Source organism: Ctenocephalides felis, unplaced genomic scaffold (genome assembly GCF_003426905.1).
Source record: "Ctenocephalides felis isolate EL2017-DRISC unplaced genomic scaffold, ASM342690v1 CF-g0.4_SCAFFOLD_03571, whole genome shotgun sequence".
NCBI classification, from domain to species: Eukaryota; Metazoa; Arthropoda; class Insecta; order Siphonaptera; family Pulicidae; genus Ctenocephalides; species Ctenocephalides felis.
Genome location: NW_020539725.1, coordinates 2,694,303 through 2,708,305, shown reverse-complemented (window position 1 = coordinate 2,708,305; position 14,003 = coordinate 2,694,303). Strand labels below are relative to the sequence as shown.

Sequence of the window (14,003 nt, the reverse complement as noted above, 5' to 3'; positions counted from 1 at the left end):
AGAAATTGTGCTGTGGTGACGGTGTTTGCTATTTGCTGAGTAAGACAGATTTGGGGACATAGCTCAGTGGTAGAGCATTCGACTGCAGATCGAGAGGTCCCCGGTTCAAACCCGGGTGTTTTCTGTTAACGATGTTTGGAGAGTATATGAAACTTTGAATTTATTAAAAATATTGGTTGAGTGTGATATACCGCTACCGTTTGCTATTTGCTTTAAGATTATTACGAAGTTTCCAACTCTTTGCTAAGAAAATGTGGTATAGTGTCGGTATTAGCTAATGGCTGAAGAACATAGATCGTGGGGGCATAGCTCAGTGGTAGAGCATTCAACTGCAGATCGAGAGGTTGCCAGTTCAAACCTGGGTGTTCCCTATTAACGATGCTTGGAGAGTAAATGCGACTTTAAACTTATTGAAAATATTGGTTTTGGATAAAATGTGGTATAACGGTACCCTTTGATTATTGCGCTTAAAATATTACAAAATTTCTTTTTTCTGAGAAAATAGCGGTATTTGCTATTTGCTGAATAAGACAGATGTGGGGACATAGCTCAGTGGTAGAGCATTCGACTGCAGATCGAGAGGTCCCCGGTTCAAACCCGGGTGTTCCCTATTCACGAAGTTTGGAAAGTAAATGAAACTTTGAACTTATTAAAAATGTTGGTTGCTGATATAATGTGATATACCGCTACCGTATTCTATTTGCTTCAAGATTATTGCTGTAATTTTAGCTACTTCCTGAGAAAATGTGGTGTGGCGTAGGTATTTGCTATGTGCTGAGTAAGACACATTGTGAGGACATAGCTCAGTGTTAGAGCATTCGACTGCAGATCGGGAGGTCCCCGGTTCAATCCCGCGTGTGCACTATTAACCCGGTGCAAACCCGGGGGTTCCCTATTAACGTTTTTTGGAGAGTAAATGATACTTTGAATTTATTAAAAACATTGGTAGATGATATAGTTTGATTTACCGCTACCGTTTGCTATTTGCTTTAAGAGTATTACAAATTTTTTAACTATTTGCTGAGTAAATGTGATGGTGGTGTCAGTATTTGCATATTGCCGAGTATCACCGATATGGGGACCGATCATGGGGACATAATTTAATGGTAGAATATTCGACTGCATATCTAGAAATTCCCGGTTCAAACCTGGGTGTTTCCTATTAACGATGCTTGGAGAGTCGATGCGACTTTAAATTTATTGAAAATATTGTTTGTGGATATAATGTGGTATACAGGTACCCTTTGATATTTGCGCTTCAAATTATTACAAAGTTTCTTTTTGCTGAGAAAATGTGCTATGGTGACGGTATTTGCTATTTGCTGAATGAGACAGATGTGGGGACATAGCTCAGTGGTAGAGCATTTGACTGCAGATCGAGAGGTCCCCGGTTCAAACCCGGGTGTTCCCTGTTAACGATGTTTGGAGAGTAAATGAAACTTTGAATTTGTTAAAAATATTGGTTCAGTGTGATATACCGCTGCCGTTTGCTATTTGCTTTAAGATTGTTACAAAGTTTCCAACTCTTTGCTAAGAAAATGTGGTATATTGTCGGTATTAGCTATTTGCTGAAGAACATAGCTCGTGGGGGCATAGCTCATTGGTAGAGCATTCAACTCCAGATCGAGAGGTCGCCGGTTCAAACCCGGGTGCTCCCTGTTGACGATGCTTGGAGAGTAAATGCAACTTTAAGTTTATTGAAAGTGTTGGTTGTGGATAAAATGTGGTATACCGGTACCCTTTGATATTTGCGCTTAAAATTATTACAAAATCTATAACTTTTTGCTGAGAAAATGTGCTATGGTGAGGGTATTTGCGATTTACTGAATTTGACAGATGTAGGGACATAGCTCAGTGGTAGAGCATTCGACTGCAGATCGAGAGGTCCCCGGTTCAAACCCGGGTGTTCCCTGTTAACGATGTTTGGAGAGTAAATGAAACTTTGAATTTATTAAAAATATTGGTTCAGTGTGATATACCGCTGCCGTTTGCTATTTGCTTTAAGATTGTTACAAAGTTTCCAACTCTTTGCTAAGAAAATGTGGTATAGTGTCGGTATTAGCTAATGGCTGAAGAACATAGATCGTGGGGGCATAGCTCAGTGGTAGAGCATTCAACTCCAGATCGAGAAGTCGCCAGTTCAAACCTGGGTGTTCCCTATTAACGATGCTTGGAGAGTAAATACGACTTTAAATTTATTGAAAATATTGGTTTTGACTAAAATGTGGTATACCGGTACCCTTTGATTATTGCGCTTAAAATATTACAAATTTTCTTTTTTCTGAGAAAATGTACTATGGTGGCGGTATTTGCTATTTGCTGAATAAGACAGATGTGGGGACATAGCTCAGTGGTAGAGCATTCGACTGCAGATCGAGAGGTCCCCGGTTCAAACCCGGGTGTTCCCTATTCACGGAGTTTGGGAAGTAAATGAAACTTTGAATTTATTAAAAATGTTGGTTGCTGATATAATGTGATATACCGCTACTGTATTCTATTTGCTTCAAGATTATTGCTGTAATTTTAGCTACTTACTGAGAAAATGTGGTGTGGCGTAGGTATTTTCTATGTGCTGAGTAAGACACATTGTGAGGACATAGCTCAGTGTTAGAGCATTCGACTGCAGATCGAGAGGTCCCCGGTTCAATCCCGCGTGTGCACTATTAACCCGGTTCAAACCCGGGGTTCCCTATTAACGTTTTTTGAATTTATTTAAAAACATTGGTAGCTGATATAGTTTGATTTACCGCTACCGTTTGCTATTTGCTTTAAGAGTATTACAAATTTTTAAACTATTTGCTGAGTAAATGTGATGTTGGGTCAGTATTTGCTATTTGCCGAGTATCACCGATCATGAGGACATAATTTAATGGTAGAATATTCGAGTCCAGATCTAGAGATCCCCGGTTCAAACCTGAGTGTTCTCTATTAACGATGCTTGGAGAGTAGAAGAGAGATGCGACATTAAATTTATTGAAAATATTGTTTGTGGATATACGGTACCCTTTGATATTTGCGCTTCACATTATTACAAAGTTTATAACTTTTTGCTGATAAAAGGTGCTATGGTGACGGTATTTGCATTTGCTGAGTAAGACAGATGTGGGACCATAGCTCAGTGGTAGAGCATTCGACTGCAGATCGAGAGGTCCCCGGTTGTGGTAGAAGTGTCGGTATTAGCTATTTGCTGAAGAACAGATTGTGGGGGATAGCTCATGGTAGAGCATTCAACTCCAGATCGAGAGGTCGCCGGTTCAAACCCGGTTGCTCCCTGTTAACGATGCTCGGTGAGCAGATGCGACTTTAAATTTATTGAAAATGTTGGTTGTGGATAAAAGTGGTATAACGGTACCCTTTGAATTTGCGCTTAAAATGCAACTTAAATTTATTGAAAATATTGTTTATGGATAAAATGTGGTAACCGATACCCTTTGATATTTGCGCTTAAATTATTACAAAATTTCTAACATTTGCTGAGAAAATGTGCTATGGTGACGGTATTTGCTATTTGCTGAATTAGACAGATATGGGGACATAGCTCAGTGGTAGAGCATTCGACTGGCAGATCGAGAGGTCCCCGGTTCAAACCCGGGTGTTCCCTATTCACCATGTTTGGGGAGTAAATGAAACTTGATTGGATTTATTAAAAATGTTGGTTGCTGATATAATGTGATATACCGCTACCGATTCTAATTTGCTTTAAGATTATTGCTGTAATTTTAGCTACTTGCTGAGAAAATGGGGTGGCGTGGTCGAGGTATTTGCTATGTGCTGCGAGTAACACACATGTGAGGACATAGCTCAGTGCTAGAGCATTCGACTGCAGATCGAGAAGTCCCCGGTTCAATCCCGCGTGTGCACTATTAACCCGGTTCAAACCCGGGGGTTCCGTAATAACGTTTTTTGGAGAGTAAATGATACTTTGAATTTATTAAAAACATTGGTAGCTGATATAGTTTGATTTACCGCTACCGTTTGCTATTTGCTTTAAGAGTATTACACATTTTTTAACTATTTGCTGAGTAAATGTGATGTGGTGTCAGTATTTGCTATTTGCCGAGTTTCGCCGATCATGGGGACATAATTTAATGGTTCAAACCTGGGTGTTCCCTATTAACGATGCTTGGAGAGTCGATGCGACTTTAAATTTATTGAAAATATTGTTTGTGGATATAATGTGGTATACCGGTACCCTTTGATATTTGCGCTTCAAATTATTACAAAGTTTCTTTTTGCTGAGAAAATGTGCTATGGTGACGGTATTTGCTATTTGCCGAATAAGACAGATGTGGGAACATAGCTCAGTGGTAGAGCATTCGACTGCAGATCGAGAGGTCCCCGGTTCAAACCCGGGTGTTCCCTGTTAACGATGTTTGGAGAGTAAATGAAACTTTGAATTTATTAAAAATATTGGTTCAGTGTGATATACCGCTGCCGTTTGCTATTTGCTTTAAGATTGTTACAAAGTTTCCAACTCTTTGCTAAGAAAATGTGGTATATTGTCGGTATTAGCTATTTGCTGAAGAACATAGATCGTGGAGGCATAGCTCATTGGTAGAGCATTCAACTCCAGATCGAGAGGTCGCCGGTTCAAACCCGGGTGCTCCCTGTTAACGATGCTTGGAGAGTAAATGCAACTTTAAGTTTATTGAAAGTGTTGGTTGTGGATAAAATGTGGTATACCGGTACCCTTTGATATTTGCGCTTAAAGTTCTTACAAAATCTTTAACTTTTTGCTAAGAAAATGTGCTATAGTGAGGGTATTTGCGATTTACTGAATTTGACAGATGTGGGGACATAGCTCAGTAGTAGAGCATTCGACTGCAGATCGAGAGGTCCCCGGTTCAAACCCGGGTGATCCCTGTTAACGGTGTTTGTAGAGTAAATGAAACTTTGAATTTATTAAAAATGTTGGTTGCTGATATAATGCGATATATCGCTACCGTATTCTATTTGCTTTAAGATTATTGCTATAATTTTAGCTACTTGCTGAGAAAATGTGGTGTGGCGTAGGTATTTGCTATGTGCTGAGTAGCACACATTGTGAGGACATAGCTTATTGTTAGAGCATTCGACTGCAGATCGAAAGGTCCCCTGTTCAATCCCGCGTGTGCACTATTAACCCGGTTCAAACCCGAGGGTTCCCTGTAGAGCATTCGACTGCAGATCGAGAGGTCCCCGTTCAACCCGGGTGTTCCCTGTTAACGATGTTTGGAGAGTATATGAAACTTTGAATTTATTAAAATATTGGTTGAGTGTGATATACCGCTACCGTTTGCTATTTGCTTTAAGATATTACAAAGTTTCCAACTCTTTGCTAAGAAAATGTGGTTAGTGGTCGGTATTAGCTAATGGCTGAAGAACATAGTTCGTGGGGCCTAGCTCGTGGTAGAGCATTCACTCCAGATCGAGAGGTTCGCCAGTTCAAACCTGGTGTTCCCTATTAACGATGCTTGGAAAGTAAATACGACTTTAAATTTATTGAAAATATTGTTTATGGATAAAATGTGGTATACCGATACCCTTTGATATTTGCGCTTAAAATTATTACAAAATTTCTAACATTTTGCTGAGAAAATGTGCTATGGTGACGGTATTTGCTATTTGCTGAATTAGACAGATATGGGGACATACCTCAGTGGTAGAGCATTCGACTGCAGATCGAGAGGTCCCCGGTTCAAACCCGGGTGTTCCCTATACACCATGTTTGGGGAGTAAATGAAACTTTGAATTTATTAAAAATGTTGGTTGCTGATATAATGTGATATATACCGCTACCGTATTCTATTTGCTTTAAGATTATTGCTGTAATTTTAGCTACTTGCTGAGAAAATGTGGTGTGGCGTAGGTATTTGCTATGTGCTGAGTAACACACATTGTGAGGACATAGCTTAGTGTTAGAGCATTCGACTGCAGATCGAGAGGTCCCCGGTTCAATCCCGCGTGTGCACTATTAACCCGGTTCAAATCCGGGGGTTCCGTAATAACGTTTTATGGTAGAGCATTCGACTGCAGATCGAGAGGTCCCCGGTTCAAACCCGGGTGTTCCCTGTTAACCATGTTTGGAGAGTAAATGAAACTTTGAATTTATTAAAAATATTGGTTGAGTGTGATATACCGCTACCGTTTGCTATTTGCTTTAAGATTATTACAAAGTTTCCAACTCTTTGCTAAGAAAATATGGTATAGTGTCGGTATTAGCTAATGGCTGAAGAACATAGATCGTGGGGGCATAGGTCAGTGGTAGAGCGTTCAACTCCATATCGAGAGGTCGCCAGTTCAAACCTGGGTGTTCCCTATTAACGATGCTTGAGAAGTAAATGCGACTTTAAATTTATTGAAAATATTGGTTTTGGATAAAATGTGGTATACCGGTACCCTTTGATTATTGCGCTTAAAATATTACAAAATTTCTTTTTTCTGAGAAAATGTGCTATGGTGGCGGTATTTGCTATTTGCTGAGTAAGACAGATGCGGGGACATAGCTCAGTGGTAGAGCATTCGACTACAGATCGAGAGGTCCCCGGTTCAAACCCGGGTGTTCCCTATTCACGAAGTTTGGGAAGTAAATGAAACTTTGAATTTATTAAAAATGTTGGTTGCTGATATAATGTGATATACCGCTACCGTATTCTATTTGCTTCAAGATTATTGCTGTAATTTTAGCTACTTGCTGACAAAATGTGGTGTGGCGTAGGTATTTGCTATGTGCTGAGTAAGACACATTGTGAGGACATAGCTCAGTGTTAGAGCATTCGACTGCAGATCGAGAGGTCTCCGGTTCAATCCCGCGTGTGCACTATTAACCCGGTTCAAACCCGGGGGTTCCCTATTAACGCTTTTTGGAGAGTAAATGATACTTTGAATTTATTAAAAACATTGGTAGCTGATATAGTTTGATTTACCGCTACCGTTTGCTATTTGCTTTAAAAGTATTACAATTTTTTTAACTATTTGCTGAGTAAATGTGATGTGGTGTCAGTATTTGCTATTTGCCGAGTTTCGCCGATCATGGGGACATAATTTAATGGTAGAATAACGACTGCAGATCTAGTGGTCCCCGGTTCAAACCTGGGTGTTCCCTATTAACGATGCTTGGAGAGTCGATGCGACTTTAAATTTATTGAAAATATTGTTTGTGGATATAATGTGGTATACCGGTACCCTTTGATATTTGCGCTTCAAATTATTACAAAGTTTCTTTTTGCTGGGAAAATGTGCTATGGTGACGGTATTTCCTATTTGCTGAATAAGACAGATGTGGGACATAGCTCAGTGGTAGAGCATTTGACTGCAGATCGAGAGGTCCCCGGTTCAAACCCTGTTGTTGTTCCCTGTTAACGATGTTTGGAGAGTAAATGAAACTTTGAATTTATTAAAAATATTGGTTGAGTGTGATATACCGCTGCCGTTTGCTAATTGCTTTAAGATTATTGCTGTAATTTTTGCTACTTGCTGAGAAAATGTGGTGTGGCGTACGTATTTGCTATGTGCTGGGTAACACACATTGTGAGGACATAGCTCAGTGTTAGAGCGTTCGACTGCAGATCGAGAGGTCCCCAGTTAAATCCCGCGTGTGCACTATTAACCCGGTTCAAACCCGGGGGTTCCCTATTAACGTTTTTTGGGGAGTAAATGATACTTTGAATTTATTAAAAACATTGGTAGCTGATATAATTTGATTTACCGCTACCGTTTGCTATTTGCTTTAAGAGTATTATAAATTTTTTAACTATTTGCTGAGTAAATGTGATGTGGTGTCAGTATTTGCTATTTGCCGAGTATCACCGATATGGGGACCGATCATGGGGACATAATTTAATGGTAGAATATTCGACTGCAGATCTAGAAATTCCCGGTTCAAACCTGGGTGTTTCCTATTAACGATGCTTGGAGAGTCGATGCGACTTTAAATTTATTGAAAATATTGTTTGTGGATATAATGTGGTATACCGGTACTCTTTGATATTTGCGCTTCAAATTATTACAAAGTTTCTTTTTGCTGAGAAAATGTGCTATGGTGACGGTATTTGCTATTTGCTGAATAAGACAGATGTGGGGACATAGCTCAGTGGTAGAGCATTTGACTGCAGATCGAGAGGTCCCCGGTTCAAACCCGGGTGTTCCCTGTTAACGATGTTTGGAGAGTAAATGAAACTTTGAATTTATTAAAAATATTGGTTCAGTGTTATATACCGCTGCCGTTTGCTATTTGCTTTAAGATTGTTACAAAGTTTCCAACTCTTTGCTAAGAAAATGTGGTATATTGTCGGTATTAGCTATTTGCTGAAGAACATCTATCGTGGGGGCATAGCTCATTGGTAGAGCATTCAACTCCAGATCGAGAGGTCGCCGGTTCAAACCCGGGTGCTCCCTGTTAACGATGCTTGGAGAGTAAATGCAACTTTAAGTTTATTGAAAGTGTTGGTTGTGGATAAAATGTGGTATACCGGTACCCTTTGATATTTGCGCTTTAAAATTATTACAAAATCTCTAACTTTTTGCTGAGAAAATGTGCTATGGTGAGGGTATTTGCGATTTACTGAATTTGACAGATGTGGGGATATAGCTCAGTGGTAGAGCATTCGACTGCAGATCGAGAGGGTGATCCCTGTTAACGGTGTTTGGAGAGTAAATGAAACTTTGAATTTATTAAAAATGTTGGTTGCTGATATAGTGCGATATATCGCTACCGTATTCTATTTGCTTTAAGATTATTGCTATAATTTTAGCTACTTGCTGAGAAAATGTGGTGTGGCGTAGGTATTTGCTATGTGCTGAGTAACACACATTGTGAGGACATAGCTCAGTGTTAGAGCATTCGACTGCAGATTATTACAAAGTTTCTTTTTGCTGAGAAAATGTGCTATGGTGACGGTATTTGCTATTTGCTGAGTAAGACAGATGTGGGGACATAGCTCAGTGGTAGAGCATTCGACTGCAGATCGAGAGGTCTCCGGTTCAAACCCGGGCGTTCCCTGTTAACGATGTTTTCAGAGTAAATGAAACTTTGAATTTATTGAAAGTATTGGTTGAGTGTGATATACCGCTACCATTTACTATTTGCTTTAAGATTATTACAAAGTTTCCAACTCTTTGCTAAGAAAATGTGGTATAGTGTCGGTATTAGCTAATGGCTGAAGAACATAGATCGTGGAGGCATTGCTCAGTGGTAGAACATTGAATTCCAGATCGAGAGGTCGCCGGTTCAAACCTCGGTGTTCCCTGTTAACAATGCTTGAAGAGTAAATGCGACTTTAAATTTATTGAAAATATTGGTTTTGGACAAAATGTGGAATACTGAATAATACAGATGTGGGGACATAGCTCAGTGGTAGAGCATTCAACTGCAGATCGGGAGGTCCCCGGTTCAAACCCGGGTGTTCCCTATTCACGATGTTTGGGGAATGAATGAAACTTTGAATTTATTAAAAATGTTGGTTGCTGATATAATGTGATATACCGCTACCGTATTCTATTTGCTTTAAGATTATTGCTTTAATTTTAGCTACTTGCTGAGAAAATGTGGTGTGGCGTAGGTATTTGCTATGTGCTGAGTAACACACATTGTGAGGACATAGCTCAGTGTTAGAGCATCCGACTGCAGATCGAGAGGTTCCCGGTTCAATCCCGCGTGTGCACTATTAACCCGGTTCAAACTCGGGGGTTCCCTAATAACGTTCTTTGGAGAGTAAATGGTACTTTGAATTTATTAAAAACATTGGTAGCTGATATAGTTTGATTTACCGCTACCGTTTGCTATTTGCTTTGAAAGCATTACAAATTTTTTAACTATTTGCTGAGTAAATGTGATGTGGTATCAGTATTTGCTATTTGCCAAATATCACCGATCATGGGGACATAATTCAATGGTAGATTATTCGACTGCAGATCTAGAGATTCCCGGTTCAAACCTGCGTGTTCCCTATTAACGATGCTTGGAGAGTAGATGCGACTTTAAATTTATTGAAAATATTGTTTGTGGATATAATGTGGTATACCGGTACCCTTTGATATTTGCGCTTCAAATTATTACAAAGTTTCCAACTTTTTGCTGAGAAAATGTGCTATGGTGACGGTATTTGCTATTTGCTGAATGAGACAGATGTGGGGACATAGCTCAGTGGTAGAGCATTCGACTGCAGTTCGAGAGGTCCCCGGTTCAAACCCGGGTGATCCCTGTTAACGGTGTTTGGAGAGTAAATGAAACTTTGAATTTATTAAAAATGTTGGTTGCTGATATAATGCGATATATCGCTGCCGTATTCTATTTGCTTTAAGATTATTGCTATAGTTTTAGCTACTTGCTGAGAAAATGTGGTGTGGCGTAGGTATTTGCTATGTGCTGAGTAACACACATTGTGAGGACATAGCTCAGTGTTAGAGCATTCGACTGCAGATTATTACAAGGTTTCTAACTTTTTGCTGAGAAAATGTGCTATGGTGAAGGTATTTGCTATTTGCTGAATGAGACAGATGTGGGGACATAGCTCAGTGGTAGAGCGTTCGACTGCGGATCTAGAGGTCCCCGGTTCAAACCCGGGTGTTCCCTATTCACGATGTTTGGGGAGTAAATAAAACTTTGAATTTATTAAAAATGTTAGTTGCTGATATACCGCTATCGTATTCTATTTGCTTTAAGATTATTGCTGTAATTTACCGTTACTGATACCGTTGCTGATATACCGCTACCGTATTCTATTTGCTTTAAGATTATTGCTGTAATTTTTGCTACTTGCTGAGAAAATGTGGTGTGGCGTAGGTATTAGCAATTGTGAGGACATAGCTCAGTGTTAGAGCATTCGACTGCAGATCGAGATGTCCCCGGTTCAATTCCACGTGTGCACTATTAACCCGGTTCAAACCCGGGGGTTCCCTATTAACGTTTTTTGGAGAGTAAATGATACTTTGAATTTATTAAAAACATTGGTAGCTGATATAATTTGATTTACCGCTACCGTTTGCTATTTGCTTTAAGAGTATTACAAATTTTTTAACTATTTGCTGAGTAAATGTGATGTGGTGTCAGTATTTGCTATTTGCCGAATATCACCGATATGGGGGCCGATCATGGAGACATAATTTAATGGTAGAATATTCGACTGCAGATCTAGAAATTCCCGGTCCAAATCTGGGTGTTCCCTATTAACGATGCTTGGAGAGTAGATGCGACTTTAAATTTATTGAAAATATTGTTTGTGGATATAATGTGGTATACCGGTACCCTTTGATATTTGCGCTTAAAATTATTACAAAATTCCCAACTTTTTGCTGAGAAAATGTGCTATGGTGACGGTATTTGCTATTTGCTGAATAAGACAGATGTGGGGACATAGTTCAGTGGTAGAGCATTCTACTGCAGATCGAGAGATCCACGGTTCAAACCCGGGTGTTCCCTATTCACGATGGTTGGGGAGTAAATGAAAGTTCGAATTTATTAAAGATGTTGGTTGCTGATATAATGTGATACACCGCTACCGTATTCTATTTGCTTTAAGATTATTGCTATAATTTTAGCTACTTGCTGAGAAAATGTGGTGTGGCGTAGGTATTTGCTATGTGCTGAGTGAGACACTTTGTGAGGACATAGCTCAGTGTTAGAGCATTTGACTGCGGAGCGAGAGGTCCCCGGTTCAATCCCGCGTGTGCACTATTAACCCGGTTCAAACCTGGGGGTTTCCTATTAACGTTGTTTGGAGAGTGAATGATACTTTGAATTTATTAAAAACATTGGTAGCTGTTATATTTTGATTTACCGCTACCGTTTGCTATTTGCTTTAAGAGCATTAAAAATTTTTTAACTATTTGCTGAGTAAATGTGATGTGGTGTCAGTATTTGCTATTTGCCGAGTATCACCGATCATGGGGACATAATTCAATGGTAGAATATTCGACTGCAGATCTAGAGATTCCCGGTTCAAACCTGCGTGTTTCCTATTAACGATGCTTGGAGAGTAGATGCGACTTTAAATTTATTGAAAATATTGTTTGTGGATATAATGTGGTATACCGGTACCCTTTGATATTTGCGCTTCAAATTATTACAAAGTTTCCAACTTTTTGCTGAGAAAATGTGCTATGGTGACGGTATTTGCGATTTGCAGAATTAGACAGATGTGGGGACATAGCTCAGTGGTAGAGTATTCGACTGCAGATCGAGAGGTCCCCGGTTTAATCCCGCGTGTGCACTATTAACCCGGTTCAAACCCGGGGGTTCCCTATTAAGGTTTTTTGGAGAGTAAATGATACTTTGAATTTATTAAAAACATTGGTAGCTGATATAATTTGATTTACCGCTACCGTTTGCTATTTGCTTTGAGAGTATTACAATTTTTTTAACTATTTGTTGAGTAAATGTGATGTGGTGTCAGTATTTGCTATTTGCCAAGTATCACCGATCAAGGGGACATAATTTAATGGTAGAATATTCTGGGTGTACCCTATTAACGATGCTCGGAGAGTAGATGCGACTTTAAATTTATTGAAATTATTGTTTGTGGATATAATGTGGTATACCGGTGCCCTTTGATATTTGCTTTTCAAATTATTACAAAGTTTCTAACTTTTTGCTGAGAAAATGTGCTATGGTGACGGTATTTGCTATTTGCTGAATAAGACAGATGTGGGGACATAGCTCAGTGGTAGAGCATTCGACTGCAGATCGAGAGGTCCCCGTTTTAAACCCGGGTGTTCCCTATTAACGATGTTAGGAGAGTAAATGAAACTTTGAATTTATTAAAAATATTGTTTGAGTGCGATATACCGCTACTGTTTGCTATTTACTTTGGGATTATTACACAGTTTCCAACTCTTTGCTAAGAAAATGTGGTATAGTGTCGGTATTAGCTATTTGCTGAAGAACATAGATTTGCTGAAGAACATGGCTTGCTGAAGAACATAGCTCAGTGGTAGAGCATTCAACTCCGGATCGAGAGGTCGTCGGTTCAAACCCGGGTGCTACATGTTAACGATGCATGAAGAGCAGCAGATGCAACTTTAATTTTATTGAAAATATTGGTTGTGGATAAAATGTGGTATACCGGTACCCTTTGATATTTGCGCTTAAAATATTACAAAATTTCTAACTTTTTTCTGAGAAAATGTGGTATGGTGACGGTATTTGCTATTTGCTGAGTGAGACAGATGTGGGGACATAGCTCAGTGGTAGAGCATTCGACTGCAGATCGAGAGGTCATCGGTTCAAACCCGGGTGTTCCCTGTTAACGATGTTTGGAGAGTAAATGAAACTTTGAATCTATTAAAGACATTGTTTGCTGATATAATGTGATATACCGCTACCGTATTCTATTTTCTATAAGATTATTGCTATAATTTTAGCTACTTGCTGAGAAAATGTGGTGTGGCGTAGGTCTTTGCTAAGTGCTGAATAACACAGATAATGAGGACGTAGCTCAGTGTTAGAGCATTCATCTGCACATCGAGAGGTCCCCGGTTCAAACCCTCGTGTGCACTATTAACGATGCTTAGAGAGTAAATGCGACTTTGAATTTATTAGAAAAAATTATTTGTTGAGATACTCTGATTGCTTTAAGATTATCACAAATTTTTGACTTTTTGCTGAGAAAATGTGGTATGGTGTTGGTATTTGCTAATTGCTGAATAACATAGGTTGTGGGAGCATAGCTCAGAGCATTCAACTGCAGATTGGAAAGTAAACGATATTATAAATTTGTTAAAAATGTTGGTAGCTGATATATTGTGATATAGCGGTACCGTTTGCTATTTACTTTAAGATTATTACAATTTTTTTTAACTATTTGCTGAGTAAATGTGATATGGTGTCGGTATTTGCTATTTGCCGAGTATGACCGATCGTGGGGATATAGTTTAATGGTAGAATACTCGACCGCAGATCTAGAGGTTCCTGGTTCAAGCCCGTGTGTTCCCTGTTCATGATGCTTGGAGAGTATATGCAACTTCAAAATTAATTGAAAACATTGGTTGTGGATATAATGTGATATACCGCTACCGTTTGCTATTTG

General features: G+C 39.3%; 10 non-coding genes across 10 annotated transcripts; all 10 read left to right on the top strand.

The window, feature by feature from the left end:
- Positions 1–52: 52 nt before the first annotated feature.
- Trnac-gca lies at positions 53–124 on the top strand. Its single transcript has one exon. It is a non-coding gene; the product is annotated as a tRNA-Cys (tRNA).
- Positions 125–538: 414 nt separating this feature from the next.
- Trnac-gca lies at positions 539–610 on the top strand. The gene has a single exon. It is a non-coding gene; the product is annotated as a tRNA-Cys (tRNA).
- A 976-nt stretch (positions 611–1,586) lies between these two features.
- Trnaw-cca lies at positions 1,587–1,658 on the top strand. The gene has a single exon. It is a non-coding gene; the product is annotated as a tRNA-Trp (tRNA).
- Positions 1,659–2,087: 429 nt separating this feature from the next.
- Trnaw-cca lies at positions 2,088–2,159 on the top strand. Its single transcript has one exon. It is a non-coding gene; the product is annotated as a tRNA-Trp (tRNA).
- A 177-nt stretch (positions 2,160–2,336) lies between these two features.
- Trnac-gca lies at positions 2,337–2,408 on the top strand. Its single transcript has one exon. It is a non-coding gene; the product is annotated as a tRNA-Cys (tRNA).
- A 1,120-nt stretch (positions 2,409–3,528) lies between these two features.
- On the top strand, positions 3,529–3,601 carry Trnaa-ggc. Its single transcript has one exon. It is a non-coding gene; the product is annotated as a tRNA-Ala (tRNA).
- Positions 3,602–4,290: 689 nt separating this feature from the next.
- Trnac-gca lies at positions 4,291–4,362 on the top strand. Its single transcript has one exon. It is a non-coding gene; the product is annotated as a tRNA-Cys (tRNA).
- A 2,113-nt stretch (positions 4,363–6,475) lies between these two features.
- Trnac-aca lies at positions 6,476–6,547 on the top strand. Its single transcript has one exon. It is a non-coding gene; the product is annotated as a tRNA-Cys (tRNA).
- Positions 6,548–8,304: 1,757 nt separating this feature from the next.
- Trnaw-cca lies at positions 8,305–8,376 on the top strand. Its single transcript has one exon. It is a non-coding gene; the product is annotated as a tRNA-Trp (tRNA).
- A 2,104-nt stretch (positions 8,377–10,480) lies between these two features.
- On the top strand, positions 10,481–10,552 carry Trnar-gcg. The gene has a single exon. It is a non-coding gene; the product is annotated as a tRNA-Arg (tRNA).
- Positions 10,553–14,003: the final 3,451 nt, after the last annotated feature.